We start from the raw sequence: 22,584 nt of genomic DNA on the forward strand, positions 1-22,584 counted from the left end.
GGAGCCCGGCGCTGCTGCCTGAGCTGCAGATAGGGGGGTGGTTGTGTGATGTGACAAAAGCGTAAACGACCAGCTAGACAGGTCAGAGCAATAACACAGCTCACACAGGCTGGGAGGGGGCGGGAGGTAGCTTCACAGTGAGAATAAACGTCCACGACTTTCCCACCCTGTCCCCGATCTCAGCAACCCCCCAACCCCCACTCTGTCCACGACCTCAGCAACCCCCACCCTGTCCCCGACCTCAGCAACCCTCACCCCCCACCCTGCCCATGACCTCAGCAGCCCCCAACCATGCTCCACCTTTTTCTTTCCATACCACTGACACTAACCACCCTCCAATATACCAAAGAATTTGCTCATTCTTAATGTGCATTTCTTGTCTTTTCCATCCCCTCCCCCATAGGTCAGTCCCTAAAGAGCCAGAATCGTGGCTGGATGGACCCGTGATCCTGGGACACTGTCCGGCAGGTTGTAGGTGTCCAGAAGATGCTTTGGTGTGTGGAAGCCCGCAGTGTCCTCCATGAGCCAGTGGGACAGGGGTAGGCAGGTGGTCGCCATCAGGGCGAGGACGAGGACGGACATCCCACCCCAGGGGGGTGTGGGGTGAGAAGGCCCTCGATGGGCTGACAGCGAGGGCCGTCCCGGGACAAGTGAGGGCGCCCACAGCGTGCTGAGAGCTGTGCAGGTGCGGGGTGCTCGGGGGTCCTCTGTGCTTTGCCGTCAGGGGAAACGTCTGCACAGAAGAGCAGCTCTCCGGGGGACGGGATTACGAGAGGCAAAGGGGACAGGCTCATACCTCTTACCTCTGATTATTTTTACCACAAGCAAGAATTACACCTAAACTAACTTGTTTAAAGTATCTTCTGGGGAGGAGGACTGAAAGCCACCGATCTAAGTCCAAATCACCCCCATTTTCTCTTCAAAGGTTGGGGGCGGGCGTGAGGAAGTGGGGCATGTGTGCAGGTCAGCCCCACTCCTCCTGGATCAAGGTAAGGTAAGAACTGAAACCTCTGAACACCCACAGAGGTGTATCCAGCTCCACCAGGCAGAAGTGCCAAAAACCCCTTGAGGGGATTGATTCTTTCAAGACTGGAAGCAAAAATCGGGGGCTCAGGGTGCTCAGACAGCTCGGACAACGCGAGGCGGAGGGAACGCGGTGCCCGCCTCCCCTACGACTCCCTCCAGCGTCCTTCTGGCCTTTTTCGTCCCACGTGGTCCCACGAAGTCACTCACGGCAACTGCAGGTCTCTGAACGCCTGTCTCATGTCTTCCGTTCAGAAGGAAGCCGTCTTTGCTAACCTTCTCCATAAACGCGTGTTACACGCCCGGGACTCTCTCAAAGCAGGCGCGCAAAGTAATGCGAGAAAGAATGGAGCGCCATTTGCATATCTGGTGTTTAAAGGGTTACTCGTGTAATTACTGAATGTAACTGAGAATAAGCTGTTTGACTCCCTTTCATCGTGAGCCAAACACTGGGCTTTGAAAGGAATGCCTTTAAACTGCAATAATACAAAGGCACATGGCGATGGTAAGTTACTGCTCTAGCTTAGGTGAGTCAGACAGGAAAGTGTTTGTGACTGGTGTTCTATGAGCAAGTTAAGTTTAGACGCTTGTTTTAAAACCGTCTATTGCTCTTGGTAGACACAAGGATATTATCTCAATTAGAAATCCTTGTGCTCCACGCTTTTAGACAGCATCCCGTCCGCCCCACGTTTGTTGTTTTAAAGCTCCCAGCATAGCTGCGGCACCTGCGGCAAGGCAAAGCAGGTCCTCTCTGGCGCCCGCAGACGCCGCCTTCCGAAGCTCACGCGGAAAGGGGAGCGGGGAGGAAGAGTACGGGAAAATGCAGGCGGCGGCAAAATCCTGCGCTCACGGGTCCTGGCGCAAAGCACGCCACCGCCCGTGCGGAGAGGATCGACTCACTCGTCGTTCCTTCCCGATGCAAGAGTGGACTGGGCCTCAGCCTGCTTCAGACTGGAGGCGGGTGATTGGCATTTGGTCTGACAAAAAGCCTTTTCCACGACAGCGCGACTGTGGTCGCGAGGGTCAGGGCGGTGGGGAGGGTACCCGGGCCGCTCAGCAAAAGGGTGTTTGTAGGGCTGCTTGCCAAGCTCACACGGCTGAACCTGACCGGCAAGAATGAGATCCACCCAGAAATCACTTCCACCGTCTGGGTCAGCACACCGGCAGCCGGCGTCGTGGGTGACAGCTGAAGCTCACAGCACGCACGCACGCACAGGCACGCACATGCACGCGCCCCTCTAGTTAAAAGTTTCAGCAAGAACTTAAATCTAAGCACTGAAGAGGGAAACAGGTTGAAAGGGACTCAACCTCACCTTTGATGTAAACATCCCAGCCTCTTGGAAGGCAGCCATATCTTTGATCCTACACAAACTTTTTTGATTTAGGAATCAAATGTCTTGAATCCTGATCAGTTGAAGTATAACAAATGTTACAGTTATTTCCAGTTCTAGTCGGCTCGCAGGCGATTAATCGTGGGGTAAAATGGTTCCTCTAACCAAGATGTGTCGATCAGTGGAATTCGTCCAGGGTGTTGAAAAACTTGAAGCATTTTCCATGACATCCGTTTGACATCTGGTGATAACCTTTAATATTTTCAAAGTATCTTCTCTTCCTTTTCAGATTTGCCAGCGAGCGCGCTGCGCCCTCGGCTGCGTTGCTTCTTTGTGTTTTGGCCTCCCTTTGGACGAGTGTGAAATTGGCTGTTAGGAAAAGAACAGAGGGTGGGAAGCGAGGCGCCCTGAGTTCTAGACTCAGCGCTAACGCGGCGGCTCTGGGCAGTTCCTTTACCCAGAAGATGAAAGGCTGAAAGTAGGCAGGCGCTAAGGCTCCTTGCCGCCCTAAATTGTTCAGTTCTTTATCGCCCAGCAAGGTAAACCTTGTCTCCGTTGTGGCCTTTACCCTGGCTGCACTCTCCCACGTGGGGACATTAAAAAAATGGTTTTAATGCTTCACCACCTGGGCTCCCAGCAGACACTCTGGGTGGGTCCCCAGCGTGAAGATGTTTGGAAAGCTGCTCAGGTGGTTCTAAGGAACAGCCGAGACTGAGAACCGCTGGCTGAGAAGGGGAGTGAGGCATTGTTATTTAAATCATGCATCAGAAAGCAGTGATCAAATCGGGAAGCACCGATTTCTCGGTCACCCCCGGGGGGGGGGGGCGCCCGGGCCTCTGAGAGGCCAGTGGACACATGAGCAGAGTTTAGGGTCCAGGGGAACCGGCTGTCTGGACTCTGCGTGGCGCGGCCTCTCCTGGGCGGCGCATCGTGCGGGAGGGCCGACAGGTGAGCACGTGGCTCAGGTGGGCCAACCCTTCGCTGGCTTGGCCGAGGCTGGCCTAGGAGCTGGTGGGCATTTTCTCGGTTACCACCTATGACTCAGTGAGAGGCGCGCCCCCTCTGTCCCCCGACGACTGCTCTCGGCGAGGCCTGTGCTGTGTGGCCCCGAGTTCCCACCACAAGGAGAGAAAACCTGTCAAAGATGAAGCCAGGATGGATGAAGGCCCAGCCAGCGGACCGGGCGCCGCGAAGATGATCTGAACGCCTGGACCCTGATGCGGCCGCACTGCTGCCCTGAACTTCCCGGGGCGGCAGAGGGTCCTCCTGAGGCTCCTGTCTCCTGCACCTGAACGTTGCCTGGCGCACAGTGGCCTGTCTGAGGGGCTCAATCTCACACTCACGAGGTGACAGGGGACAATGAGACCCCAGCCTGTGGATGCTGCCCAGAGTCAGGGGGAGGGGGAGTGAGGGGGACCCAGAGGGAGGGCCTCAGGAGGGGAGGACATCCCGCCTCCGTCCAGGGCTCCCTCCGGTAGGCCCTGTGCTGCCCCCAGACCGGACCTCCCAAGGGCAGTTCCTGGAGCCGGAGACAGAGCGGGGGCCCCGTCCACACTGGCCGAGCACGTGGAGAACTGAGTTAGGATGAATGAGAGATGGAAAAGGAGTAAGTCCGCCTGGCATGGAGCCATCAACAGCGCACATCGCTCCATTTCTCGTTTTTGGAGAGAGAGGGCATACTAGGTAATCAGCAAGAAAACTGACCCAAAGCTTCAAACGGCAGAACCCTGGTCCCTCTGTGTCACGAGTGGCCCATGGGCTGCAGGACCGGCCCCACCTGGAACCTGCTAGAAATGTGGACTCTCAGAACCCACCCTCAACCCGCTGAATCCGAATTTTCGTTTCAACAGAATCCCCAGTGAGAGCCGTGCCCATTAAAGTCTGAGAGGCGCCACCCGCCCCGCCGTAGAGTCTGTGTGGCCAGGCGCCTTGCCCAGAGAATTATGAATATGCACAGCAAAACCCTATTAGCGTCAATTCCGAGGGGCAAAGAAATAATCCATCTTTAAGTGGGGAAAATAGCACAGGATGTCAGCCCCGAAACTGGGTCACCTTCGTGGGGACTTTGAGATTTGAATTCTGCAAGGAGGGCTCTGGGGAGGCAGACACGGGAACTTCCCCCAGTGCTGCGTGAGTGAGTCTGTCTTCCTGGACCCTGAGCCGCCTCTCGAGAAAACCTGCAGAGCCACCGAGCTGTCTCAGGTCCGTGGGGACCTGTGAGTGAGCGCAGGGCTGGCTCTGCAGCACATGTGGCCAGCCCCATTCAGGGCACCTGGGGGGGCCACTGCAGAACCCCAGCCCAGAGGCCGCGGGAAACAGGGCTCCATGCCGGATGCTGCAGAAGGGCTGAGGTCACCACCTAGCCTGGGAGGGTTCTGCGACCCGAGCGTGTTAGGAAGGTGCTGGTTTGGAGGCAGAGCTGGTGTGCCTCCCTGCCAGGTCCAGCCAACACACCCCCTCCGCCCGGCACGAGGTGGCAGCCCTGCTGATGTGCCGGGCATTGTCCCTCGTCCTCTAGGAGGAAAGTGCAGGGTTCACGCTCTCCGGTCCTGGATGGGTGAGTGTGCTGGGCAGCAGGGAGGCCGTGTGGAGAAGGCAGAGACTGAGAAGGACCAGCACAAGGAAGCCAGGCCTGCCAAGTGGAGGTGCCCAGAGCCACGGGGGTCCTGGCCAGCTGGAGTGCAGGGTCCAGTGGCCACCACGGTCAGGGAGGAGGGAGGCCAAGGGTAAGTGGCCCAAGCAGACTGCAACCCTGAAGACAGGAGCGCCCGGGAGTGGGGACGGCCAGGAAGGAGCCCTGTGGGGTGGGCCTGGGTGAGACAGGAGCAGGCGGTGATGTCACAGCACCAGGAAAGGTGGCCGGAGGTCAGCCCGTTTCCCGCGCGGGGCCCTCTGACGCCAGTGGCACGTTTCCTGCCGCAGCCCGCCCACCTCTGCCCCCAGCTGTCAACAGACGCCATCAGCGTAGCTGGCTGGGAAGGGACACAGCGTCCTTCTCTCTCCAGCCATTGGGATGTTTTTATGGGCAGTGGGGGCTGGGGAGGGGAAGAGGTCCCACTTCTACAGTTAGGTGTCTGAAGACGTCCCCTACCTTTTCCAGAGCAGATGTGGGCAACGTAGGAGCTAGAATCTCCAGCACCTGCCAGGTCTGCACCCTCTTCCACCCCTGGTGACGCCCTAAACACGTACACAGATGCACACAGACACAGGAACACACAGGCATACATACACCCATGCACACACACACATATGCACGTGCACACAGTCACACGCGTACCTACACGGGAACACACATGCAGACACGCACACCTGCACACACAGACACTCAAGCACACCGTGCATGTGCATTCACCCGGCCGCACAACTCTGCCCCCACCCCGATGCCAGCTCTCCCCAGAACTGACTGCGGGGCGTTTGGGTGCCCACAAAAGACAGAGAACTGGAATCTCAGCTGATGACCCCAGGTACACAGGACAAAGCCGGGCAGGCGGGCGGGGTGAGATGTGCGGGGCAGGGGAAGCTGCCAGCAGGCCCCGGAACTGCTGAAATCCTCACAGCAACACCCCATGTGTTCGTCTGAGAGTCTCCAAAAACAAACCTGAGCTGGCCCAGCACCCCTGGGGCTGGGAGGAGGAGATGCAGTTTCACCAAATGGGCCAACACAGAGAGACTGACGTGTGCTGTCTGCTAGGGTCAAGGGGCGTGCCGGACACAGACCGCCAGGGAGCCCAGGCTGTAGCGGGACGTGGATCGACCCTGGGAGGCAGGAGGTGGGTGGTCTGAACAGCAGGAAGTCCATCAGACCCAGGCCTCACGGTGGAGCCACCCTCACTGAGGACCCGCTCCGCCAAGTCCCCAAGCCTCGTGTACCTTGGTCTCCTCATCTAGAAAATGGGCGTAACAACAGCGGCCTCGCAGGGCTGAGGGTGGAGTGAAGAAGGCGAGGGGTTAAAACATCTACGTGGAATGATGCTTAGCATCGCTAATTCTCAAAGAAACGCAGATCAAACTACAACAAGGTAATGCCTCACATAGGTCAGAATGGCCACCACCAGAAAGTCTACAAATGATAAATGCTGGAGAGGGTGTGGAGAAAAGGGAGCCCCCCTCCACTGCTGGTGGAAATGTAAATTGGTGCAGCCACTGTGGAGAACAGTATGGAAGTTCTTAAACTAATAACAGAGTTACCATACGATCCAGCAATCCCGCACCTGGGCGTATACCTGGAGAAAAATCAAATTCAAAAAGACACGTGCACCCAGATGTTCATAGCAGCACTATTTACAATAGCCAGACATGGAAACAACCCAAGTGTCCATAGACAGATGACTGGATAAAGATGTGACATATATAGACAATGGAATACTACTCAGCCATAAAAATTAAAGTAAAGCCATTTGCAGTAACATGGATGAACTTGGAGATAACATACTAAGTGAAGTAAGTCAGAAAGACAAATATCACATGGTACCACTTTTATGTGGAATCTAAAAAGATAACACAAATTGTATTTATAAACCAAAAATAAATTAAAGGACCTAGAAAAAAAAACTCGTTACCAAAGGGGAAAGGGTGGGGGAGGGATAAATTGGGAGTTTGGGATTAGCAGATGCGCACACTACTGTATATAAAACAGATAAACAACAAGGACCTACCGTACAGCACAGGGAACTGTGTTCAGTATCTTGTAATAACATATAATGGAAAAGATTCTGGAAAAACTATTTATGTATGTAAATGTATGACTGAATGTCTTGCTGTACACCTGAAACTAACATTGTGAGTCAACTACACTTCAATAAAAAATAAAATTAGAAAAAAAGAAGATGAAAAAATGCACAGTGCCTAGAGCATGGTCAGCGCCCTGCTGAGGGCGGCAGCTGCAGCCGCGTGGTGTCGGTGATGAAGGGAGGACCAGGGAGGGGCGCGAGGCGGCGGGGGCCTGCCGCACGGGGAGATTCCAGAGCCTCTCCCCAGCGGGGCGCTGGGCCTGCCTCGAAAGAGGCCAGTGGGCAGAGGGGTCTCTCCCATCAGGGTCCTGCTCTGACACCACCTCCAGCCTCTGTCACTCCCGGGACCCCCATTTTCACATCTCTGATTTTAAAAAGGCCGAATCAAATTCCACAAGTTCTGCAGAGCCCGCTCCCGCCCTAAGATGTTATGAAATTACAGCATTCTAATTATCTCTGCCTTCCCTAAGAGCACAGGTGAGGGATGCCGCACTGCGATGCCACAGTAGACCCTTCAGAGCCCATCTTAGAAGAACAAAGATCATTTCAACGGATTTAATAAGGAAAGAAAAACATAACTAGCTCGAATTATTGATGCTCCCTTTGACCTTCCACCAAGACTGACTTGAGTTTGCAGGAGAGAAGCGTGTTGCTGACTGCATCAAGCACGCCCTGGCTGCTTCCCCCTAGCAATCTCCTTGTTTTATCAATTAGGGGTGGAAAACGTAGAAAAGTGTTGAAATGCTAAGTCTCTGAAGAGGTCATTGGGTTCGTGTAAAAACTGACTGATGGCGAGCATGGAAACGGGGGTAATTGGACGTGCTTGTGAACGGCGGCCGTGCTGTCATGTGGTGGCGGTAAACGAAGTTGGGTTGTGTTGGGCGAGAGTTTTCAACAGAAGCCATCGTTGCTGCACAATCACTTTGTTTCCCTGCCCACCCCTACCTGCTCTGCTCTCCCAAGAACCAAAGTCCCCAGCTCCCAGCCACCAGCAGGACTTGGTCACGTGGCACCAGCCTGCTTCGCGATTCCTCTTAGCCTTGCACAGAGCGAGCCTCCGGGACCGCGGCGAGCTGCTCACGGAGGCGGACGCCAGCCTCGGGGCGCAGGCGGTTCCGAGGCTGCCTGGGCGCTAGTTAGTCATCAGGAGATGACAGGGTTTTAACTGACCAGCTGCTTAGGGCAGAGAGACCTCAGTCAGGACGGGACATGGTGCCAGGGCCCGACGGAAACCTTGAGGGCTGGCGAAATGTCACTTCTTTAAGAAGAGAAATTGGTTTCCGTGGGAAGAAGGCTAGTCCCCCAGTGCTGGCTGTGCTGAACAAAGACATTGCGGGACGTCCCTCTCCTGAAGGAAGCGCCCGCCCTGCCCGTCCTTGATCCGGGACCTGCCCTCAGGTGAAGCAATGCACATACAGAACAGAAACTCATGTTTGGGGTGGGAAATCAGGGAAAAGAGCAAAGAACCACACAGGGAAAACTAAACCAAACAGAGCAAGAAGTCTGGTTAGCAGTCACCTTGGGAGTTGGTGAGGAACTTTTCACTTCCCAGGAAGAAGCCAGGCAGCGCCTTGGTTTTGCTGACTTGGACGTCGTTTGGTTTGTTGGCTTGGTCGGGTTTTACCGTCCCTAGTGTTTTTTCAGGATGCTTTCCAACGATTACACAGAGAGAGAGAAATCCGTCGTTTTCCAGCCTCGTGCTTGCTTGGCCTGGGTCGTGAATGGGTGCTAAACCCAAGAGCTGACTTTGATAGGACTAGACTCAAAGCCAAAGTATTTGGACCTGAACCCCGCGGGGTGCGGGTTTCAGGCAGACACCAGAGCCGGGGTTCCAGCAGCTGTGGGTCTGGTCACGGCGGGAAGCCAGCTGTACCTCTCGCCACTGTCGCTGCTTCAGGTGACCCGCAGCCAACTCAAAGGCAGCCATAGCTGAGAAGTCTCCGGGCAGCCCTGGCTCCTGGCGGGACTGGACCTTGCTGCTCAGAGCTCAGTGCTCAGCCTCCAGCAGCAGGGGTGTGGCTCCCACAGGCTCCCCAAGAGACCCCTGGGTCCCGGGCTCCCCTCACAGCAGCCCAGGGACACCCTGTCCCCTCCTCAAGCCCTACCCCGAGCGAGCAGAGAGCAGAGCACCTCTCCCTCTGGAGCCTCCTGCACAAGCCCAGGAAGTGTCTCCTCAGAAGCCCCGGCAGCTGGACCTTTGCACCCCTCTGTCTCTTCCTGCGCCATCTTGGAGACCCAGGTAGAGAGGACACTGCCGATCTGAGCCTGCCCTGGGCTCCCCTGCCGTCCCCTGGAGGCAGAATGCAGGCAGCACCCCCAGACCTTCTCAGCGCAGCCCTGGCTTAGGCTGCAGAAGATGTAGGCTGCAAACCACTGCAGGGTTCATACCATGACGGGGGTGATATTTGGTGACTTAGCTTCATCTCTGGTCACTCCATTTTTCCCTTCTCCTCACCTCGGGAGAGGAGACCACGCACTGGGGAGGTTCTGTGGCTCCCTCCATGCCCTGTGCCCTGCTGCCCGGCGACCCCGGGGGGCACAGGAGGCAAGCCCCCCCAGCCAGGACGGTCAGCAGAATCAGCACAGGGAGCGCCCAGCCCTGCTCGCCCCATGTCCACGGCGTCCTGTGGTGCCCCGTCCCTCTGCCCCCCACCTCTTGGTCCCGCCTCGGTTAAATTTTGTGCCAGCCTGAAGGCTCTATGCAGCGAGGAGATCAAGAGTCCCCTCTGCCATCGGGTGTGAGGGTCCCTGTCCTGTTGCTTCCAAGCTGTGTGGCCCCGGCAGGTGCACCCAAGTGCCCCAGCCCCAGTCTCCCCCCATGTGAAATGGGCTAACGCAGTCTGCTCTCTAACGCCACGTCTCAGCCCGGAGCAAAGCCAGCTCTGAGTAACACTGGCCCACACAGGGACCTGGATCCAGGAATCATCGATTCATAGGCAACCAACATCTGCAGTATTTCCCATGAAAGCGAGCTTACAGGCTGTCCTCGCACAGCCGGCACTTCGCCGAGTGACTCGGGGGCCTCGGGGCCTCAGACCCCCGGGGGCAGCGTCCCCAGCGCACCCGGGAAGGCGGTGCCGGTCCTCGCTTGCAGGGCCACCTCCTGTGTGAGCGCCCAGAGCCCCCTGCCGAAGAGGTGCCTGACGGTGAACGTCTCCCTGTTGTCGAGAGCAGGCGCCCAGGCAGGAGGAAGGCACTCCTGCAGCCAGGGGCCCGGCTGAGCGACGAGCGGACGGGAGCTAGCACGCGTCGGAGTTCAGGGCGGTAGCACTGCCTCTGGCTGGTTTAGGGTGCAAGCCTGATGCGCAGCACGGACTCACGATGTGGGAGGGGCTGCATTCCTGAAGGGACAGAGGCTATTCCGAGAGGCTGCGAGGAACAGAGTAAAGGGAACCGCTGTCTCTTGTCCTTCCAGGAAACAGCAGCTTTTAGAAGAACCAGGGGAGGCCCCGCAACGTCCGCTGGGTGCGGATCCGGGCAGTGGGAGCCTCGCTCTGGGCCGGGGCAGACACGGCTGCGCCTCTTCCTGCTGCGTCTGGGATGACGTGGCCGATGGCCGGGCTGGGGCAAGGGGGGTGGGGCTGGGAGGCTAGGAGCCCGCCCGGTACCACGTGGTCAGGGCAGTGGCAGCTCAAAGGCCACCCTGGTCTCCTCGCTGCGGCTGCCCAAGCGGACGACGTCCAGGGCAAACCACCACAGTGTCTGAAGGAGGTGCCTGTGCGGAAGGGGTCCGGCTCTGCTGCGCGGGAGAGGGCAGGAGGCACAGCGGGGCCGTGGGAAGGCCTGCTGCCCCGGCCTCTGGCCCCGCAGAGAAGGGCCCAGTCCAGCTCGGCCGGAAAGGGTGAGGGCGAGACCCCCCACCCTGGAGGAGGGGCCTGGGGGCCCTGCACCCATCCCTCTGCAGGCCCCTGCCTCCCCGGTGTTTCATAAAGATGTCACTTCTCAGTAGAGTCAGCGGCCACACCAGCTCAAGGGGGAGTGTGCACTGGGCCGCGAAAGGGCCAGCGTTTCGGTGGGTTTCATTCACCTTTCCTGAGTCGGGTCCCTGCCTTAGCCCATGAGCCTCCAGTACCATCAAGGCAGATATGGATAAGAAAACACTCGAAACCAGGAAGCACCGTTTTAGTAGGCATTCTGCTTTTATTGGCTCTGGCATCAGAGCATCCGGAAATGAAAATTGTTCTAAGACTTGACTTGAGCGAGACGAAAGGTAGCTAGGAAGGCTCTGTTGCCTCCTGTTGCTTGAAGAATTGAAAGGACAGAGAAAAATGATGTGAGTTGGGTTATCCAGAGGGGATCCTCAGAGATGAGAGAACTGAAGCCAGATCTTCAAAATGAGCTGCAACGGGACTGCGGGCCACCCTGATTCACTCCTAGAAAATGTAAGAAAACGTAGCTGTGCCTGTTATTTACAAAACACTCCTGTGCAAGCGGGACCAAGACCCCGGAGGCTCGCTTGTAGGACTTGCAAGAAAGAAACAGCACCTTCCCTCACTTGCCTTTGAAGCAGGGAAGGTAAGCTCGCCCGTCACTTCCGCGCTAGCGCCAGACACGCACTGTTGAAGGAAGGAGGGAGGCACATCCCGTCATCTCGGCAGGAGACGAGGCTCCAAGCCCAGAGAGATTCCTGACCAGTCAGCACACGTCAGGGGAGCTCATCTTGCAAAATCTTCCAGTGTTCGCGGCTGTCACCAGGCCGCCACTGTGCACCAGCGGCCTCCCGGGGAGGGGGGCGGCTCTGGGGGGTGCGTGTGCGCCTGCGTAAAGAAAGGCTTCCCTGAGCCGCGTTCCCTTTATTCTAGGCGACGGCCTCTGCCACTTTCCATCTTATTTGATTTCACTTTTTATAGACGCACTGGCCATAACCTACCAAATTGATTTCAAAACCCACTAATGGTTCACAGCCCGCAGTGTTAAAAGCAGTGCCACAGAGGACGGGGGAAGTGGAGGTACTGGCTCTCCTGGTGGAGGGTGGGAGGTTGGTGTGACGCAGCCAGTGAGTGAGTTCCCTTGGGCTGGGTTCCCTGCTCGTCTCTGTACGGCCTCTGATGGGAGCAGAGAGGGAGGGGCCGGGAGGGGCGTGGGTTAAGATGGGGGGAGGGTAGAGCTCAGTGGTGGAGTGCGTGCTTAGCATGCAGGAGGTCCTGGGTTCAACCCCCAGTACCTCCGTTAAGAAAAAAAGCCTGTGGCACGTGGGATGGCTGGGACCCTTCACACGTGCCAGGAGCAGCCCGTCTGCACCCTTGTGCTGAGCGACTGTTAACAGCACCCCTTTCCATCTTCACTCGCATCCAGGTGCACGTGACGGTGACACGCCCCTCAGAACTGAAAGCCAGACCCTGGCTGGTGCCACGCACACCTGGCCTCCCAGGGGCCCCGGCCACTCTGCAGGGTCGGGGTTATTCACATCCTCCGGGAGAGAAAACTGAGGCTGAGGGAAAACAGCTGAGTCTCCTGAGGTTACCCAGCCCCGAGCGCTGCCCCGAGCAGGGAAGCAGGTGAGTGGGGAGGCGAGGGGAGGACTCACCGGGCCAGGGGACCAGCTGGGGCAGCAAGAGGTCCAGTCTGGCCAGAGCCCTTCTGCCTGGCAGCTGGCACACAGTAGGAGCTCAAGGAACCCCTCTGAACGAAGGAGCCTGCTCTCCAGGGTGCAGAGAGCCATGAGGACGCGGAGGCCACGGGGGGTAATGGCTGCCGTCCCCACCCCGTGCCGGCTCCCCGGGGCCCCCGCTTCCAGGCTGGCTGAGCAGGGGGCTCGGTCCCCTCAGCCCACCCCGCCCACATCCACCGGCCCCGCGTGCCCGCCACCCCGAGTGGCTCCATCTCCAGCCTTTGAAGCGGAGGCAGGGAGCCTGCAGGCCTGGCAGGAGCTCCACTTCAAAGGGCCCGGCACGCGGGGACTTCCCGGGAGTGTGAGGCCCGGGGCCGGGAGAGAAGCCGGGGAAACTCCAGCGGAGCCGGAGCCCGGCCCTGGGAGGCGGGGGTTCCCCAGCCACACGAGGCGCCCTCAGCCACCTCTGGGGCCAGAGCCACAGAGAGATGCCGCGGCAGGGAGGTGGGCCGCGAGGGCTGAGGCCTCCCCCTCACCTCGCTCACTCGTTCACTCACTTGTCCCTCCATCCATCCACTGAGCAGACCTTTCCCAGCGCCGCATCTTGAGAAGTGCCCTCCGAGACCTGTCCCCCAGCTGTCCCCCTGCCTGTCACCTCATCACCTTCAGGAGTAGAAGGGCTGAGCTTCAGGGGCCCGCTGTGCGCTGGATGTCAGGACCCAGTCTGTCTGCCCAGGGCAGCTCTGGCTCACACTCTCCAGTCGGCCCCACGAGCCACCAGAGGCCGTCCGCCCGTCCGCCCCAGGCCTGCATTCCTACCTGCTCGCCACACGCCCCGCCTCAGGGCTTCGCTTCTCTCCACAGCTGCGCCCTGTGAGCCCGCAGTCCCTCGTCCCTGCGGGGCCCCGGGGTGAGTGCCCAGGGGCGGCCGGGGTCCTTGGGGCCGGGGTGACCCGTGGGACACTGGGCAGCCCATCCCAGCCCAGGGAACAGATCAATGCAAACTGTGTCAGCAGCACGCCCGGCTCTGAAGTGTGGCAGGCCTTCCAGACCCAGAAGGATGCCACTCCCTGTGCCCAGCGGTGTCCTCTCTGCTCTGAGAGTCCCATGGACCCAGCAGTCAGACAGCGCCCTGGAGCCTTCCAGGCCGCAGCGAGTGAGGGCAGACCGCCCTTGGGATCAGAGGCCTGCTTTCTCGGCTGAGCTTTTCTCCCTGCGGGATTCAGCACGGCCCCTGGGCCGCGGGGACTTGGACAGGAGGGGCTCCCCGAGGCCCTGCCTGTGACGCAGCGGGAGCCTGGGGGAGTGAGGCGGGGTCCGGGCCTTGAGGATGGGGGCAGTCTGGTCAGCGAGCTTCTTAAATGCAGCACCTGAGGAGTGGAGGAGAAGCAGAAAGAACTGTCTTTCTTTGTCTTTTTACCAAGGCTCGCTCAGAGCCTCCCGTTCACAGTGTCTCACCTGCAGTGCGCTGGGGCGGCCTCTCCTGCAGCAAGGGAACGAGGCCTGAGACTCCTCCTCCTGGGACGTGCGGCGGGGGCGTCTCTTCATGAAGGGTCTTCTCGCGGCCCTGCAGCTGCACCGGGAGTCCTGGCGGCCCCGGAGGCCAGGCCGGCAGGACGGACCCCTGGGAGAAAGTCGATTTAAAAGATAGAAAGGGCAGTGGTGACACAGGAATGTCTGGTGGTTGTGGCTCCAAAACTGAGGGCAGGGGTCTGAGACCCGCCCTGCCCGGGGCCCAGACGCACAGGGCTGTGGCCTCCTGCCCGAGGTCTTCCCTGCCCATCACAGGCCCCCAAAGCTCCCCACACCGTCCTCCCCGTAGGGCTAGACTCTGTCCAAAGCCTGCAGAGCCATCGTCCCTGATGTGGGGTGCTCGCCTCCCTCCTCCCCTTCCCTGCCGTCCCAGCCCCATGGACCCCGCCTTTCGGCCACCGCGTGTGAGGCTGACTCCACAGCCTCACAGCGACTTACCCGCTGCAGCTTTCAGTACAGCGTGGGCGCCCTGAGCTCAGAGAGGCTTTGGCTCAGTTTCTGTGTCGTCAGGAGATTCACGGCGGGCCCCGAGCCCTCGCCCTGGGGACAGTGGGGCTGCGCTGCGCGCTGCGCACGTCAGTCACCGTGGCGCCGCCCTCCCCCTTCCCGGGCAGGGGGCTGGAGGCCGGCTGGCCGGCGGCAGACCAGGACCCTCGCCGAGCGCTGCCTCGGCCTCTCGGTAGCAGGCGCCCCGAGCGAGCGCCTGGCCCGCCGCCAGAGTGCGCGGCCCGCAGCCCCAGCGGCCGCCGAGCCGTTGCAGGTGAGCATCAGAACTGTTTTCTAATGTGCTGACCTAGACGCCCGCGCGTTTACGGAGAGTAAGGCGTCCGCGGTCCTCAACGTGATGCCACGGGATGTGACCACAGGGAGTGACGTCCACCTTTCCTGTTGGCAGAGAATTTTAAAAATACAAAATCCCAGTATTGGGAAGGATGGGGAGAAGTGGGAGCCCTGTGAAACTGCCAACAGACGCAAAAAATTATTGCTCACAATCAGGGGCCAACGGACAAGATGCACAAAATACGTCAAATACTCACATATGGTGGCACAACACTTCACTTCTAAGAATTTATCCCAGACCCTAAAGAAATACAATTATGATGGCAGAGGTGTTCAATGCCATCTTGCTAATAGCAGGGAATGGTGAAAACCCCTTTTTTTGGATGTGGAAGATCTGAACTTTACTATAAGATATTGAATATTAGTTCCCTGTGCTGTACAGAAGAAGCTTGTTATTTACCTGTTTTATATATAGTAGTTTGTATCTGCAAATCCCAAACTCCTAATTTATCCTTTCCACCCCCTTCACCTCCCCCCTCGTCACCATGTTTGTTTTCTTTGTCAGTGAGTCTGTTCCTGTTTTGTAAATATTTGGCTTTTTTTTTAGATTCCACATATAAGTGATATCATATGATGTTTTTCTTTCTCTTTTGGGCTTATTTCACTTAGAATGACCATCTTCAGGTCCATCCACGTTGCTGCAAATGGCATTACTTCATTCTTTTTTTATGGCTGAGTAGTATTCCATTGTACAAATACACCACAACTTCTTTATCCAGGCATCTGTTGTTGGACACTCAGGTTGCTTCCATGTCTTGGCTGTTGTGAATAGTGCTGCTGTGAACATTGGGGTGCAGGTGTCTTTTCAAATTAGAGTTTGCTCCAGATATGCCTCCAGGTGTGGGATTGCTGGATCATATGGTAGGTCTATTTTTAGTTTTTAAAGGAACATCCATACTGTTCTCCACAGTGGCTGCACCAATTTACATCCCCACCAACGGTGTAGGAGAGGTGAAAAAACCTTTTAATATAGTCCTCTGCCGAGGAAATTGGACCGATCGCCCGTGCTGGCAATGAAATACTAAGAAGGCATTAAAATGACAGATAGCACATGGTAATATGAAAAATGTGAGTGTCAAAACCAAATGACAAAATAAGACTCATTTACAAATAAAAGTCCTGTCATGTACGTAACCGAAAGGAGAGAGAGAAAAAGTGTTAACCTGTGTTTCTCAGTCATGGGTTACAGCCTTATTTGATTTTTTTCTTATTTGCTCGCCTTTATTTAAATTGAATTTTAATTTTCAAACTTTTCTACAGTGAAAGTGTCTTATGTATTGCATGTGCCTACTATGTTCAAAGCATTTTTCTAAGATTTCAGAAGAGACCAAGGCAGTGAGAGCTCCTTTAATCAAAAACTAAAAAGCAAACAAGATTTTTGAATAGGGACATGAAATAACTGAACGGAGCAACAGGTAAAGAGTGAAGGTGGGTGGGGAGGTACAGCTAAGCAGGGGGGGTCTCTCTAAGGAGGGAACATTTCATTTTGTTCCAGAATGAAACCTGAATGATGATAAAAACCAACCACCCGAACAGCCAGGACCAGAGCACCCGGGGGAGGGAGGAAGGGAGGAGGGTCCTCAGATGAGTCTGGCATCCCAAGCCAGACTGTCCCCCTCTCGTGGGATCTGTGACCACAGCACGGGTAGGCACAGGGCAGCTGCCTGCCAGGCCACACCCTGTGCGCTGCAGTGTCCTTGGTGTGGGGACCCTCCTGCTCCCCGGGGGGCCGTGGGCTAGCTCTTGCCATTGGGCTTGGGTGGGCTGGAGCTTGGCACTCCCAGCCCAGGTGGACAAGAAGGGGTCTGGCTCCTCCCTGGTCCTCTGGCTGATGTGGAGGATTCTGGGAGTAAGGAACCAGGAGCCGCAGGAGGAAGGGGTGGGCTGGGGCCGGGAGCCAGCACGAGTGCAGCCCCCCAGGACAGGAGCCCCTGCCCTGCACACGAAGATGCCCATACACACTTTCCCACCGGGGGAAGACGGTCACAGGGTCCACATTTAAGCCATGCCAGCTGAGTGAGGCTGGAGTTAACAGTGTCATACTGTGCACTTGAAATCTGCTAAGAGGGTAGGACTTAATTGCTATCACCGTGCACACACAGAAGGAAACGATAAAAAAAAGGTGACTAAGTGAGGTGATGGATATGTTAATTCGCTTGATGGTGGTGAATATTTCACAATGTGTACATATATATAATCACCAAGTGGTGCGCCCGGAGTGTATACAGTTTTAAATTGTCAATTATAAATCGTCACCAGTAAGTCCCCGTTGTGTCAAGCCCTGGATTTCGAGGCTGTGTTCTTCACAACGGCTAGCTGGTGGTCCCCCGATCAAAGCACAGGTCAGCAGTCACTGTCGTCCCAGTGAACGGACGCTCCGAGAGTCGGGAAGACAGACTCACACTCTCAACTTCATCAATCGGATTTAAGACCCCAACTCTCAGGCATCGTCATGAATGAAAAAGCAGACGGCACTTCCAACCCCAGCTGGCAGGGTGTGTGGCTCAAACTAATAACCGGTAAAAGCTATTAGGCTGGAAATGAGAACCAGGAGAAATAAATCAGGTGCTAATTATGGGCCACAAGAGCAGGGAGCGGAGCCCTGCCCGGCCGCGCACCTCGGCGGGGACCGGGCCCCCGTACCTGGCTCCCTCACAGCGCTATTACCTTAATTATGGAGCGAGGACTTGGAGTTTCCTTGAAATATAAATGAATGTGTCCCATCTAATTACGAAATGCAAGAACAGTTCAACCATTTTCTCAAAACCGTTAATACTCAGAGGGAGAAGGTGCTTGCCGCTCCTGATTAATTCTGACTTCACTGGCTGAACGGGAGCCAAGTGCTCGGACGAGGAGCGGGCGGTGCTCACGCCGGGAGCCCGTGAGAGTCGCGAGAGCCCTGCCACGCCTCCGGAGCGCAGGCGAGCCGGGGGGCCGGAGCCCTGCTTTCAGATCTGGGCTTTCGGATTTAACACCAACCTCGGGAATAAGAAAATTACTTTGTTTCTACAAAGATATTGTCACCAACAGTGACGAGAGGCCACATTCTCCGGGTGCTGGTCTCTGCTTTTCCACGACTCCTGGAAAACCGAGAAGGAGGCGATGGTTGCCAATACGACAGAACGTCTGATGGGCATTGACCGTCACAACTGTGTAGCCTGTGGAGAGGAAAAAGTCTGAACCACAGGACTTAACTGAACCTTGAGTGAAAAATTGAAAACTATATGAATGTTGATTAGAACCAAGCAAATAATTCTGCATTCATAAGTATTCTAAATTGATGAGATTTTATGATGAAAGTCTTTTTTTAAAATTTTAATTGAAGACACCCAAAAACCTAAGGCAGTTCTTTTCAAATAAGCAGCTGGGAAATTTGTTCACTGCTTCTATTTTTTTTTAATTGAAGTATAATCGGTTTACGATGTGTTAATTTCAGATGCACAGCAAAGTGATTCAGTCATACACATACATATTCTTCTTCAGATTCTTTTCCATTATAGGTTCTTAAGAATAATTTTTTTAATCTCAAGAATAACAGATACCTTTTATTAAGCACTTGCTACATGCAAAGTTCTGTGCTAAGCGTTTCATATGTGTGATCTTATTTCATGTTCAGCAACACCAAGGGGGGGTTTCACTTATAAATAAGAAACCTGAGACCTCGAGGGCTCAGTAATGCTCCCAGATGGCCCAGCAGAAGTAAGATTTGAACAAAGCTCCGTCTGCCTCCGAACTCTGTATTGTCACCACTCTACCTGATATTCTGACCATAGTCCAGAGAACACTTGGTCCATGACACACTAATAATAGTCCTCAAACTACTGTTTACAGAATAGATAAACAAGGTCCTACCGTACAGCATGGGGAACTATATTCAACACCTTGTAATGGCCTATAGTGAAAAAGAAAATGAAAAAGAACATATCTGTGTGTATAACCAAATCACTGTGCTGTGCACCAGAAACTAACACAACATTGTAAATCAGCTATACTTCAATTTTAAAAAATAAAATAATAATACTCCTTGAAACATAGGGAAATGCTGTAGCAAATGCAGTTGAAACATGTTTCTGTATGCAGGACTTTTCAGAGCCTTTAAGAGGCAGATACGCACTTTGAATCCTCAAGCAGGGCTGTGCTGCTTCGACAGATGTGCCGGACCACGTGCCTAGCGCGTCTTCATGACGACACAGCCTGAATTCTGCCTCATACGGAGGATGTGGGAGGAGCTCAGAGAAGGAAAAGTTCTGCCACCTTTGCTCAGACCTTCTTACCACTGGACTCGAGGCGCTTAAACTCAGGAAGGGTCCGAGGACAGTGTGTGTCCCGCTGGCTGAGCCTGACCTGGCACTTCTCGGCTGAGTCCCCTGCCCAGGGCCAGAGGGGCTGAGGACACGGACGGCAGCAAGACTGCGGGGTCTGGGCCCCCAGTGCTGCTACTTACAAGCTGCTTACTCACCTGCCAGCCACGAGGGCCGTGTGCCCCCTGGGCGGGGTTGTGAGAATGGCCTTACCACAGCGCTAATGTCACCTCCACGTCAGTACCCGGCCTTGGCAGCTCCCTCTGCTGCCCTCCCCCCGCCGCCGGCAGTCTTTCCTGTGTGCATTTATTTCTGGTATCCCCTCTCCTTTCAGCCCAGAGACGTAGACTTGAGAGGGAACCGCGAGAGCTGTGAGCCTGCGTGCTGACTCCTGCTTGTCCTCTGCCAGGCTTGTGACCAGAGTGCAGCCCTGTGTCCCTGCCTGTGCCACCTCTCCAGGTCAGAGGGCGAAGCCCACACAGGCAGCATTCCGCCTGCCCCGGCGTTTCCTCTCTTGTGGGGGTTTCCTGAGCCTCTCCAGCCGCAGGGGTCTGGGACGAGGACTAGAGACCCACTGAGCTCAGACCCTTTCAACACGCGGAGCCCTGATTTTCTCCTAGAACAAAGCCACCCAGTGCTCCAGGACCGATGCGGGCTCAGGGGGCGTGAATGCTTGGTGCGTCTTTACTCACTTACCTGGAAACCCACCCGCCACCAACAGCTCTCGTCCAGCCGGACAGCCATCGAGGGAGGCGTGCTCTTCCAGCCGCCTTCTCCTTGGCTGGGTCATCTTGAGACCGTCCGCTGCCACCCACTTCAGGGCAGGGAAGACCGAGGGCCAGGAAGCCTGAGTCCAAGTGGACCGCTCCCTGCGGGGGACCGACGCAGGGCTGTGGTGTGTCCTCCATGCTTACCCAGGGTAGGGGTCTGCACCCCTCAGGGGTCCAGGCTTTCCTGCATGCTTTTGTAAGCCGGCTCCACAGACAGGTGTAGGGGCAGTGCCCAAGATAAAGGTGTAACTCCTGGCATCAGGGTCGTTGCTACAGGTGCTCTGAACCATCCCCACACTCCTACGTCAAGAAGAAAAGAAGAAGATAAACATCCACAAATGTACCATTCTCAGAAATAAATGCTTTGGGCAAGAAATTCATTCGGGGCAGATACACAGAGAGCGGGCTGTGCAGGAGCCCTGGAGAAAGCTACCACCGTGTGCAGGTCAGTTCTTCCAGAAGATCCAAGTGAGGCGGCCGGGAAGCCCTCCTCTGGCCGGTGCCGCTTTGTAGTCAGAGATCGAACCCACCTTGGGGCCTTTGTCCCGCCCACCTTGTCCGCAGCTCCCACACCGTGGTCGTGAACGAAGCGCAGTGAAGACATTCCTCCCCTGGACCAGGCTCGGGGGAAGGTAGCGGATGTCCTGTCCGAAGGCCACTGTCGCTCTGGCCAGCTCTCACAGTCTGTGTGGTCCCAAGGCTCACCACACTCCCGCCTCTGTCTTCTGATCCCAGCAGCTGAGACCCCGTGTCAGAGACACCTCCCCGCCACCCGTCCCCACCCGCCAGTGCCCAGGGCCATAGAGGTGCATGGACATTTCGGCAGGGAGTTGTCCAGACCCGGGGTCCAGGACTTTGATCAGGACCTGCCCACAGCCCCAGCTGCGTCAGCCAGGACAGCCTTCGGGTCACAGCAAGTCAAGAGGGAGCTCTCCTTAGACACAGCCAGGAGGGAGGTGTCTTCAAGGGGAGAGGTTTGGTTTTTCAGTCTTTTTCCCTGAAGTGGGGTTGATCTATGGTGTTGTGTTAGTTTCTGGCGTGTAGTAGAGGGAGTCAGGTACATGCATCTATTTTGGGGTATTCTTTGTCATTACAGGTTCTTACAGGACACTGAGCACAGCTCCCTGTGTGGGCACTAGGACCTTGCTGTTTGCTGTTTTATGTACAGTTGTTTGTATCTGCAAAGCCAAACGCAGAGAGAGAGTTTGGGGAGGAAACAGGGGAGCTCCGTGGAGCCCTCGCCTGCAGTAGCTGTCACCCCAGACTTGCCCGTGGGCCTGGCCCGATGCTGGCACACGGACAGCCTGCCCCCGGGCCCCGCCAGGGGAAGGTCTGCCTGACCCACAGGCCGGGGGCCTGCCGTGAAGGCCCTCAGCAGAGACAGTCCCTGTGACCCTGAGTGACAGCCAAGGGGACGATGCGGTGGGAGGGGTGGGGAGAAGCCACAGTCGCTGGGACCTTGTCCCCCCCGTGCCCAGCTTGTGCTGACAGAGTGACACTGGCACCGAGCGGGGTGGGAGGAGGCCCGGGGCGGGGCTGGCTGGGGACAGGCCCGGGGACCAGCCCCTGTGCTCCGGGATCAGTGATCCATTTGGCCGCCGGCTCATCCGTTATTAGCTGTAACGACCGTAATAGCTTGCACGGGTTCCTCATCGTCAAACCGCTCTCCAAGCTCGACTGTTTAATCTGAACTTCAGTGCCCCTGCTCTCTCCACGAGGGGTCATCTCACGTCTCCGGGGGCTGCGGGCCCCACGAGCCCTGTGCTGACAGAGCAACCCTGGAAAACCACACCAGGTCCGAGAAACCGCATCCTCGACGGGGAGAAAGAAAACTCGCGCAGGGCGAGGTGGCTTCACTTCCAAAGTCAAAGTCACTGAAGACAAACGAAGGGGACGTCTCACTATCCGGATCGTTTTTCTTTTTTCCCAGTAAAGAGCACGGTCTATTTATGTAATTTAAAAGAAAGAGAAACACCTTGCCCACCCTCAGAAGAACAACCAAAACCCCCCACCATTGTTGAAATGCCCCCGTGGACGCAGACTGCGTGCGCACGCGGCGCCCGGGTTTTAACGGCAGCGCTCTGCCTGTGTCTAGAGCATCCTCACCCGGGTAGGAGCGATCCCGGTCCCCCTGTCCTTCCTGAGATAAACGCATCCCCATGGCCGTCCACGCCCGAGCCGTGTCCCCTCATGGGCCCCTCCGCTGCCGCGTGGGGGATCCACGTGCCGGGGGTGCCACTGGGCAGCACCCACGGGGTTCTTGGGGAGACGGGGGCTCGCAGAGGATCCCGGAAGCTGAGCGCCTCCTCGGGAAGGTGGGTGAGGCTGGCAGACGCCAGCCCTTGGACCTGCTCAGTTCAGATGCTCAGGGTGAAGGAACGTTCCTTCTCCTGACAGCGTCTCTGCGTGAGGTGTTTTTGGAAAACTATAAAACAGTCATTTTCCTCTCATTGTTTTCAGTCTGGAGAGTTCAGTAACTCACGTGCATGCAGGGAAGGGGGCTTT

The sequence above is a fragment of the Camelus ferus genome, chromosome 7 (genome assembly GCF_009834535.1).
Source record: "Camelus ferus isolate YT-003-E chromosome 7, BCGSAC_Cfer_1.0, whole genome shotgun sequence".
In the NCBI taxonomy this organism is placed as follows: Eukaryota; Metazoa; Chordata; class Mammalia; order Artiodactyla; family Camelidae; genus Camelus; species Camelus ferus.